This window comes from Aethina tumida, chromosome 6, assembly GCF_024364675.1.
Source record: "Aethina tumida isolate Nest 87 chromosome 6, icAetTumi1.1, whole genome shotgun sequence".
NCBI classification, from domain to species: domain Eukaryota; kingdom Metazoa; phylum Arthropoda; class Insecta; order Coleoptera; family Nitidulidae; genus Aethina; species Aethina tumida.
Window position 1 is genome coordinate 1,807,270 of NC_065440.1, and position 11,053 is coordinate 1,818,322.

The following is an 11,053-nucleotide window of genomic DNA, read 5'->3' on the forward strand; positions in this document are numbered from 1 at the left end:
AGTATATTTGTAATACAAATAAAATCAATATTTTCACATAATTTACATGTTTACTTGTTTGTTTATTTTTTTTTGTTCTGCTTGATAACCATTTTGTTCTAGCAATGGTTCCTCTTTGCGATAGCTTGTTTATGATTAATTCGTAGTAAAATGTCTCTCCATTAGTTTATTTTTAATTAAAAATTAAAGGTTAAAGTAAAAGAGATATATGAAGTAAAAAAATTAGAAATAAAAGCTGAACCTTTATGTTTATTTGTAAATTTTCGGCTCGACGGATTTGGATGGCGATACTTGTCAAGTCAACAAATACGGAAGACCCTGAAAATAGTACTCATTGGTACTTTCCAAACTAGATATTTACAATTGTATTTTTAATTATAGGCTACAAAATAAATAAAAAAGAAAAGTTTTTGAACTTCAGCATGGGCTACCCATATTGGTCTGAAAATGTATAATATTTATATTCCATATTGAGTTATGAAACATCTTGCTTGCTTTGTATAGAACATTTACAAACCTGGTTAACTTTTCAAATGTTTTTCAGACATTTTTTCCTTTGCGGGTAATACATTGGAATTGGATTATCCTTTTTTAAAAGAACTTTTGAGCATCTTTTGTTACTATAAACTCTTGTTAGTATAATTTGTAATTACACGTTGAACGCAGAGCCGATTCTGCACAATGTATATATATACGAACTTTGGGGATTTATCGATTTACCTGTTGTATTCTTAATCACAACAGAGTATAGAGATTGTAATATGCGCCGCCGTCGCTACCGCGCAGATTAAAAATTAATTAATTAATGAAATCTTTGATATTTTATTATTAAAATTGTTTAGTTACATTTTGATAAGTTTCCTCTCGTTGAAGTGTAGCTTCTGTTCAACGTGTTAGGGAGAAGGAAGCAGATATAATGAAACGAGATTTATTTGTCGTATGTTCATAAACAACGTATACCGCACAAGATACATAGCTTATGTCAATTGTTATCGGATCAAGCACGAGGATAGTCGGGGAACTTTTCTAGTATTTCTTCGTCATCCCCTGGAATACTGATTATCCTGGAGACAGTGAGTGTTCCTGTTTGTGAGTTTTTTGTTTGATTTTTAATTTAAACTGAGGAAAACCAAGGACCACGTGTCGGTGCAAAAACTTTAGTGTTTAAGAATTGTGTTTTCTTCGAACCCACACACAATTAATTATACTTTATTTAAAAACTAGTAACAATTACATTTAATTATTTAAGAAACATAATACACAAATACATTTATTTAGTTTAACGAAACACATTACTATTAAATAATTTTATATTCATTAATGTAAACTAGTATTTAAACAATTGAATATATTTAGCCCTATGTTAACTTGCTTATATATAGGAATTAAATTATACTAGTTTCTTTATCTCATTTTAAGTGCGGTAAGCTGTAATTAATTACATTTAGTCCACCGATGAATGTTCACGAAGCTTAATTTTATTTTCAAATAAACCAATATAAATATATATTTTAATATATATGAAGAGATTTAATTGTTATGTTAAAAACAATTTTTAATAGAATGACATAATATTACTGAAAATAATAAATATTTAACTAATTATGGCATATCAGTATGTGTAATGACTTTTTTACGTCGAAAGGACCTGGACAGTAAGTAGGCATGTATAGATTTAAATTTAGTTCAGTTAAAATTCATTTTACATAAAATTACTAAGGTTTCTAGTCCTGGAACCAGTTTTTGCTGTATTTTTTTAATAATACGAAAAAAGATAATTGAAATGAGGTTCGCTACGCATTAAGTTTGTGTAAACATTCAATTTATTGGATTTCTCTTTAAAATTAAACGTTAACTAATTTGATCAATATTCTTTAATTTTAATAATGTGAAACACGGGTTTTAATTACATTATGGTAATTTGAGAAATGAATTGTAAGAAATATTTTATTAATCAAAGATATCATAAAAATATTTGTTGATAGTAAATAATTTTGTGACTAAAAATTAGATAATTACATATATGTAAGTACCATAAAATGATACCACCAATATAATGTATTGCAAACAATTTAATTAAGATCGAAATGTTAGAAGAATAGTTGAAAAACAATATTTTACAAGCAGTACCTTTTGCCCAATATTTATAAGTTGTTTCAAATTAATTAACTCATTCATTCATGTTTTGAACAACTTTTGATAAATTATCTCTAATAACTTTTTGAAAATATTGGCAACATATTATTCACTTTCGTGAATATTCTAGCAAACTTTATAAAACAATTTTCTTTATTTTTAGTAAATAAGAGTTTTACTTTATAACTTATTTTATTATAAACATTTTTAACTATTTAAAGAATTTAAAATGATTATTAAATATGTTGAATCTTATTTGGTGTTTAATATTTTGTTTATATTCAACCTTATTTTTTTATTTTAGTTATGGACGATAGGACACAGGAGGTTCCCAGAATGTTTCAATTTCCTCATAACATATGAATGATCAAAGAGAATCTGATATGAAAGAAGTGAAACCAAAGGTCAGTAAAATAGTTACTTTTAGTTCGTTTAGTTTAAAATACATTTAAGGTATACATAGTCTATCTCAAAAATTAGGACTTTGGATGTCAGATACGCGAAACGGGTAAACAAATCGTAATTATTATTTAATATTATTCGAAATCAACTTCTTCATCACTGTAATTTGAATCTCTTCTGTAGCCAGAAGTCTGCTGGTGGTAAATCTAGCGGATATGGCGGATGTTATAAAACAAAAGGCCCTTTTTGGACAAAAACTTCATCACTATTCTAAACTTGTGAGCGTTGATATGTAATAGGCACTCCCGACATTCTAGGTATATAAAAATATTTATATTTTTACATTTACATTTTATATTAACATTTTACACTTTACACTTTTTACATTTCACGTTTCACATTTCACATTTCATATTTCACATTTCACATTTACATTTATATTTACATTTACAATAGTTTGCAATAGTCTCAGCTATGTATTATTAGACAAATATTTTATGTTGTTTGTTGTTATTCCAATTTTAAATATTTCAGTTATAGAAAGATGATTCAATATGACAATTTCATTGTGCATGCTTTTATTATATTTATATTTTAGGTATTATAACAAGCTGTCTAAATGAAAGGATTCAGTATCGATTTTCTACAGCCATTGTCACAAGATTTTGGATGAAGTCCATTCTATACATTGCTTAATTAAAGAAATACCAAGTACAGCCAGTGTCAGCTTCATTCACATAAGATTGGTGTAGTGGTGATATATTTGTACTGAGGTGGTAGCAATAATTTCGCAATAGACGGTATGGTATTATATAAGCATGTACCAAAGGTAGTAGTAACAAATCACGTTGTTGATGTTTAATATAATACTGTTTATTTTTGCATCCTATTTTAAAACAGCTACACACTGAATAAAAACAAAATTTTATGTTATAATGTAATGAACTAACATTAACATGTACGGATACAGTGCCTAACGCGCTTCTGCGAAATATAACAGTTGCATTGGACGTTGAAAGGCCTTAATAGCGTAAAAGTTAAAAGCTAGCTAGATTCTGCACTACCAATACCACAACGATCTGTACGAAGTTCGTTGTGAACACTCCAGTGAAGAGTCACGAGTCTAACTTTCTGCACTACTCACACGAATACACTTCTGCTGCATCAACATTTTTGAGAATGAGTTTTTAGTATCTGTGTACTCGATATTGAAAATTAGACACTTCAATTTAAAAATTAAAATAATAAGTAATTATGGATGTTACTTAAAATAGGTAATATTTTAAGCAACACGTATAAATTACGATTTATGTTATTTAAATTATATTAAAATCAAGATATTATTGAGTACATTATTGTTGTCAAAAATAAGGTTTATAAACTGTTTCTCCACAAACATTGGGGTTGTTTATTTGACAATTATTTCAAGCATCCATTAAAAACGACATGATTTGTTGGCTGAGTTATTTCTTAAACCATCATTCTAAATTGACCAATGATACTAATATACTGTGACTATAATGTATTACCACTCCTTCATCATTTCCTAAACGGAAAATAACTTGATTTATTTGAACTGCTAGTCATGCATTTCTTTCAACTTTTCCTTTTCCTTGTCCCTGACAATATTCGTTATTTTTTCAAAATAATACGACAATTCTGTGTATATCAATAAATGAATTTATAAACTTCTATAAGCTTACAATTTGCACTCCTGAGCTTCCTAAAGCTTTTAGAAAATCTTATGAATTCTTAAATATTTACGATTGGGTGTTTGGCTGTCGTTGTGTTTACATTTTATTATTGTATTGTAATTTCCTTGTCTTTATTGTCATCGATTTATTTCATTAGCTGAAGTTACAGGAATTCCTTTACAATCTGGGACTTTATTTAGTCCACCTTCACCTAATATAATTAACGCCCTATATTCTAATGGGGTTAAATATCCACTGGGTCCACTTTGTGTTTGATTCTGATTGGTTACAATTTTTCTATTTTATATATAGACGTTGTTAATTGAGGTTGTATCTTGCAAAAGGACAAGCGAGAAATTGAGTAGTACACTTCGATTGCTATATAGATATATCGGTATTTTAATACAACGATTTTGGAGCGATATTCTTTTGAAACTGTTTGGTCACTCTTTCAGCGACAATATTACTAGTTACTAAGAAATGAGGCAATTGCTTGGATATACTCGCGGATTGAAACAAAACATCAACAAGATAAACAACAAAGAAAGATATATATCCATTCATGTGGGACGGCCGAATTGCAGTTAAGCAGAATCTACTATTCATTAGCAATAGAGTATTAGCAATTAAATTTATTGCTCTCTGGGGATCAGTCAACTTCATACTGCTGACCAACACGTTGTGTGAGGAACTGAGTGGAATTTTCTTTTTTGACCTGTTACATAATCCATACTAAAATAATCATTTCTCTGGGAACCTACAGCAGTGTGGCCATTCAGTAAACCGTACCCCTCTGAACTTGATATTTTTGTGAGACACGTTCGGCACCTTTGGACTCGGCACGGTTCGGTTTCTGAATCGGAACGGAACTGCTTGGACCCACATGTTTATAATAAATACATTAGCAGCGAAGTAAACAAGAGATTTGTCTGTTTCTTATAGCGTTACACAAACTTGAATATATGGAAGTCGATGCGAATCTTCAACATTGTTGTTGATATATATTTTGACGAATTGTTTGAATTGTTCTTAATAAAAACTATGTTTTAAGAAAGTAAAAACCATAAAACATTTGTTAATTTATACATAAATTATCTATTATACGTTACTAAAGATTAATTTACTTCAATGATAAAATGGTATATAAAGATTAAAATTATATTTTTATATCTTGAGTAAAATTTAAGTACATTATAATAATTATTGTTTATTACTAACAATATTAATTAAAAGTAAAGTAAAACACAATACTATTACCGCTTATTCAGTGAACGACTAATGATCTACACAAATGTATCATAGTCCAGAATTTTCTTTAACACGAGCTTCATCACAAATCAGAGCAATTACAATAATATAATATACAGCGCCAAAAATGCTCTTCGTGTCTGGATGTTGTAAGATATGGATGCACGACAAAGAGAGAAAAATTTTGTCCGGTAGTAGGAATCCCCACTCTCAGAGACAATGCGCCGTGCTAGTGCGCGCTTGCGCACAATATAAATTAATCTTTGCAAATGCATTTAATAACTCTCCATATGCGATATTAAAAACAAAAATAAGTATTCTAAAAAAAAAGTTCTTTTTTCAAAATAAAAATGTATCCCAAAAATTAAATAAAATAAATAAAATGCATAAGTAAAAAAAACTAAAAATAATTAAATAAAGTGTTCAAAGACACAGACTCGTCTGCGGAGACGAACCGCATGCTAAACGCAGCAAAACCAAATGATCCCCTCCAGTCAGTCCGGTCCGCCCAATATAATTGCATGTATATCTTTCTTTTTTGTTTACAGAGGGGTATTGATGTTCCGTCTCAATACGCGAGTAGACACGTTCATCATTTTTGATACTGTATATAATAATATTTAATAAAATTTTTAGTTTTCAGCAGCTAACTATAAAACATATCTAAAACTTTAAAGTAATTAAGGTAGCTTAATATTAGTATTAAAACTACGTCTTACATGATATTTAATTTAATAATAAAACTATCTTGGACCTAAATAACACAACAAATGTAAAATTAAATATTTATTATAAGTTTGTACACAAATGTAGTATTCGGAATATTCATATTACAAATACATCAAACAAAGTACAAATACTATTAAATTATTGGACAAATATGATAGTTAAGACTGCCAGAAGATACATTTGGATGTTCGATCAGTTTCGAGATACACGTATATGAACAAAATTTAATTGTTTCTTGTTTTTCAAAATATTCTCCATGAAGACTGACACAATTTTTTATGTGAACCAATTTTCAAAGCACTTTGCCATCTTACCCCAACGTAGTACTTTCAAAACAAGTGTTTAAAAGCTTGCTAAATTAAGGGCTATACGGAGAATATTCCACCAGTAAAATAAAATATTATAAATATTATAATTTTATCTTTATGTATTCCATTTCCACTATAATAAAAGTAAATTATTTCAAGTTATAAAATGATTCTTAAAAAAGTCAAATAATTATATTTAATTATATTGTATGGTTCAAATTAATTTAAAGTTTTCGTTTAATATTTAAATTAAATACAACATTTATTTTTAATCAACATATTTTTTTAATATTAATATTTGAAATCAGTTCAATTAAACAAACTTAATAATTCAGTAAATAATTTGAAGTTCTTCAAATATAAAAGAAATTTTTTTTTGGTTTTCATTAATCTGACTAAATTGTTATTATGATTATTATTGAACGAGTCGTGCTGTGGAATTAATAAAATCTATACCAAATTTATTCTAAAAAGTACCAATGTTTAAGATTTATCAGTAATTTTATAATTGAATATTATTTTCCACACTTTAGATATAAAATAAATGTTTGTCGTTTTTTATAGTCCTAAAACCGAATAAGATGATATCTGCAATAATGTATATATAATTATTTTTAATAGTTATATTAAATATACATTTGTATTAAATAATTTAGAATTTAATGAACAATTTGTACGGTGAACAATATTAATATTAACAAAACGGGTAGTTAATTAACACATTTGTGTTTGAAATTTTATTGTATAAGATTATTTTAATAATTATATAATATATTTTTACAATTAATTTAACCATAAATAAATATTGATTGTTTATTACATTATTATCATTGTTTATTTTATAATTGTAGTTATATTATTAATTTCACACCGACTCCAAAATTTTATTCTAATAATGCAAGGTCGTCAATTAATGCCGACCGCAAATCTTATTTAAAACGCTTTGCAGGTAAATATAAAATTGGAAAAAACTGATACTAAAAACAGCATGCGTATCCACGGCAGTCGCGTTTCGATTCGGAAACCGAACGTGATGAACGAAAACGAGCACTCCAAAATCGTCTTAGACCCGAAAAACCCGGTTTGCTGAATGGCCACACTGACCTACAGTACAACTCAGATTCATATTTTCACAAATGAAATAATCATTTCCATGTGGACCTATTGCACAACCCGGATTCACTCATCCACCTTTAATATAATTCATAATTGCAACCAAACATTCAACAAATTCAAAATCTTGTTCTAGTCACACATAATTTTCATGTCCTTCAGCTTAAATTTTATAAATGTTAACACGGCCATAACACACATTTAACAATAATAAAGAAAATACTATACTATCTCACCTTCCAGAATATCCAAAAAATACCCCATATCACAGTCAATGGTCCATTCAACAGGATAAAGTCTTATCTGTTCTGCTTTTGTTACGACTTCACTGAATTACGGTCTGTCATAATGATAAACTTAAAGTCCAGAAGGTAATACTAGAAGTGTTTGAGAACTTGAAAGATTGTCAATATCTCTAACTTATACGAGTGGTAGTTTTTGTCGCTGTCGATTGTGCTGTGGCTGTAGTATGCTACCACGCGCATTCTATTTTCATGCATCTTTCATCTTATTCATTTTGCCCTGAGCCCAAACAAAAGGTTTGATTTCTTAGTAAGCTGGGTTATTCAAGCTGTTTTCGATGAAAAATCTGGCACAAATTTTCAAAAATACTCGGCAAGGTCTACTAACACTATTTGGCATGAATTTTTCGTTGATGGCAAGTAAGGCCTGAATTTTTCGTTGATCTGGGCGTATTCCTTCTGTAGAAATTTCTTTACCCAAATACTCAATTGAAGATATCAAAAATTTGCACTTAATTAATATTTAGACATCCAGCAATTGTTAAAATAGCTTGTAGTTTTGTTTGGATTTACAAACCCTGTCTCCGGGTGTTGTCGGGCAAAATGGTATTTTTGGTGAGCAAATGTTAATAAAGTCGGATTTTATACATTCAGTTTCGTTTATGTTTTTTGCTTTCGGTTTTATGCTGCTGTCCTTGTAAAAGGGAACGGCGCCTAGTCTTGAATACGACTTCTTTATCTAATCAGAATATTTGTTGGAGAGGTTTTCAGCTGCCTTTAACGCATGATACCTTTGGAAGTCACACAAAAATTAACGTCTATGAAAAAAGTGAGGACAAATTCAAAAATGCAAAAAAGGAAGGGACTGCAATATTCCGGTTACAATTTTAGTTATCACAATTATCCCAATAATCGTTTTTAAGCAATTTTAACTGAATACTTCAAATTTTATTATTATTATTATTATTATCATTATTATATAACATAAGTTTCAACACAGATTGGATTACCTGATTAATACAGCTCTGCTTACAATAGAATGAATGTTTTTACCATGCTCGACACAAAGTAACGTCGCCTTGCAATCGGAGCCCATTTGCTGATGACAGCTTCCTTTTTTGTTGGTGTTGTCTTTTATTACAATATAATTCGTCCCTCCTTAGGAAAAAGACTCGGAGAGTAGTAGGCGAAGGTTTGTTGGTCCTTGAGGATTGAGTCCTTCAGGTTCGTCTGGATTATGTGACTTGACCAAATAAGCTTTTACGAGAAAACCAATAGCGATGATAATGATTGCGTACATCCAAAATGTATTAGTTGTCTATCCTGATATTTTTCTTTAGTTGTTTTATGAGAACGGGAACACTGGTCGTATATTCCAAAATGGTTCTAAGAGCTTGAATGGTTTGTTTCTAATCAGGAATTCCAATTTGAATTTGAATTTGAATGAAACCATCCAACATATTGATTTAATATTTACTGGTTCCAGATGATATCCTTGTATGAAGGCAACCGGCAGCTTATAAAATGTTTTGATCGTAGATGACATTGTTTTGGAATTTCTTTTACAATTAAAATATCTAAAACTGTATTGTACATCAAAATTAATTGATTATAAAGATCTTTCGTTTTTAAAATTTCAATTTCTTCAGAAATGTTTTTTGTTTCATAATTGTTCAATAGTTCAATGATTGTGTTTTTTAAGGTTTATTATTATTATTATTATTATTATTGGATCAAAGAGGGGAAAATCTACAAGACGCCTTCTGGTGGAAGTTGAAGGCAGTGTCGGACTAACCGACTAAAAACCCCTCTCCGGGCACCGATCCGAAGATCATGGCCTAAGAGTAGTGAACCATATAGGTTTAGGAAAATAGAGAGAAGGAAAAAGTTAAAGAGGTTTGCAGCTAACAGCTAACATAGTAAAGAATAGATGTCTCAAAGAGACCCAGAGGCCTAGACAGCCAAGAGACAAGGTCTCTTGCATCTGTCGGATTCACAGGGTTGGATATCATGCAAGTATGCAATCTCCGGATTAGAGTGTTGAAAGATAGATATCTGGAGATTGAGGGCATGTTTGCGCCGTAACTCCGAAAGAGGGGAAATGTTGTATTCGAAACAGACTTGTCTGTTACGAACATAGTATGGGACCCCAAGGGCCGACCTCACTAGTCTCATGTAGGTCCCTTGCAGGGACCTAATAGCCAAGGAGCGGCGGTGCCCCATATAGGGAGAGCATAGGTGAAGAGAGAGCGGACTGTCGCGTTAAAAACGCGCAGCTTAAGAGAAGAGGAAAGGCGTTTAGAAAGGAAGAAAGATTTCAAAGCAACAAAGGCTGCTAGAGCTTTCCCCCTTACCAAAGCGACCTGGGAAGAGAAACTGAGTTTCTTGTCAAGTATGACGTCCAGGTGTATTTTAAGGTAATTTCGTTATTTTGAATGTTTTCTATTGAAAATTTAAATTTCTTTAAAAGATTTTCGTTAAGTGAATACTTATTTATAATTTGGTAGTACAGCTATTCTCAACCGCTGGTCCGGGGGACTACCAATGGTGCGTGAAGAAATTTTACTTTGTATACTTAATTTGTGTATGTATATATCGATCAAAAAGTGTTTGATCCGACTGCATTTTGAGAGACTCTTCCGTTGTGACCGCCGAGTAGTACGGATGTGCCGTCGCGGAGCTATGCAGGTTGTAATTGAAAAATTTTTGGCCCGCTTCGACGACTAAAAAACTAAAATACATTTTTTTAAACGTTACTAATACAAAACAATACATTCTACACAATTTATTATATATGTATATAAAATAAAATGAGATTGGTCCGGCGGGGACGCCGAGAACACGTAGGTCGATGGTCGGGTCAGAATATTTCATACGTCAGACGGAGAGAGTGTTTCTAGAAGGCCTTCAGTTTATAATTATCATTAAGGTATCTTTGGTATATTATTTTTTTACGTTTTTAGGCTCAACAGCATATTGGGGGTGGGGGTATAGGAAAAGGAAATGAAAAAACCCATTTTCAATCTCTGATTATTGATTTCTGTGAGAATGTTGTGTGTGTCACAAATTGTTCATTTTGGTCATATGGATTTGAGATTGAAGGATGGGAAGGTTATGGTGGCTCATAAAATAAAGGAAGGGTTTCGTGGATTAGTTAGTGCAATTTTGTTTTGTAAAATTT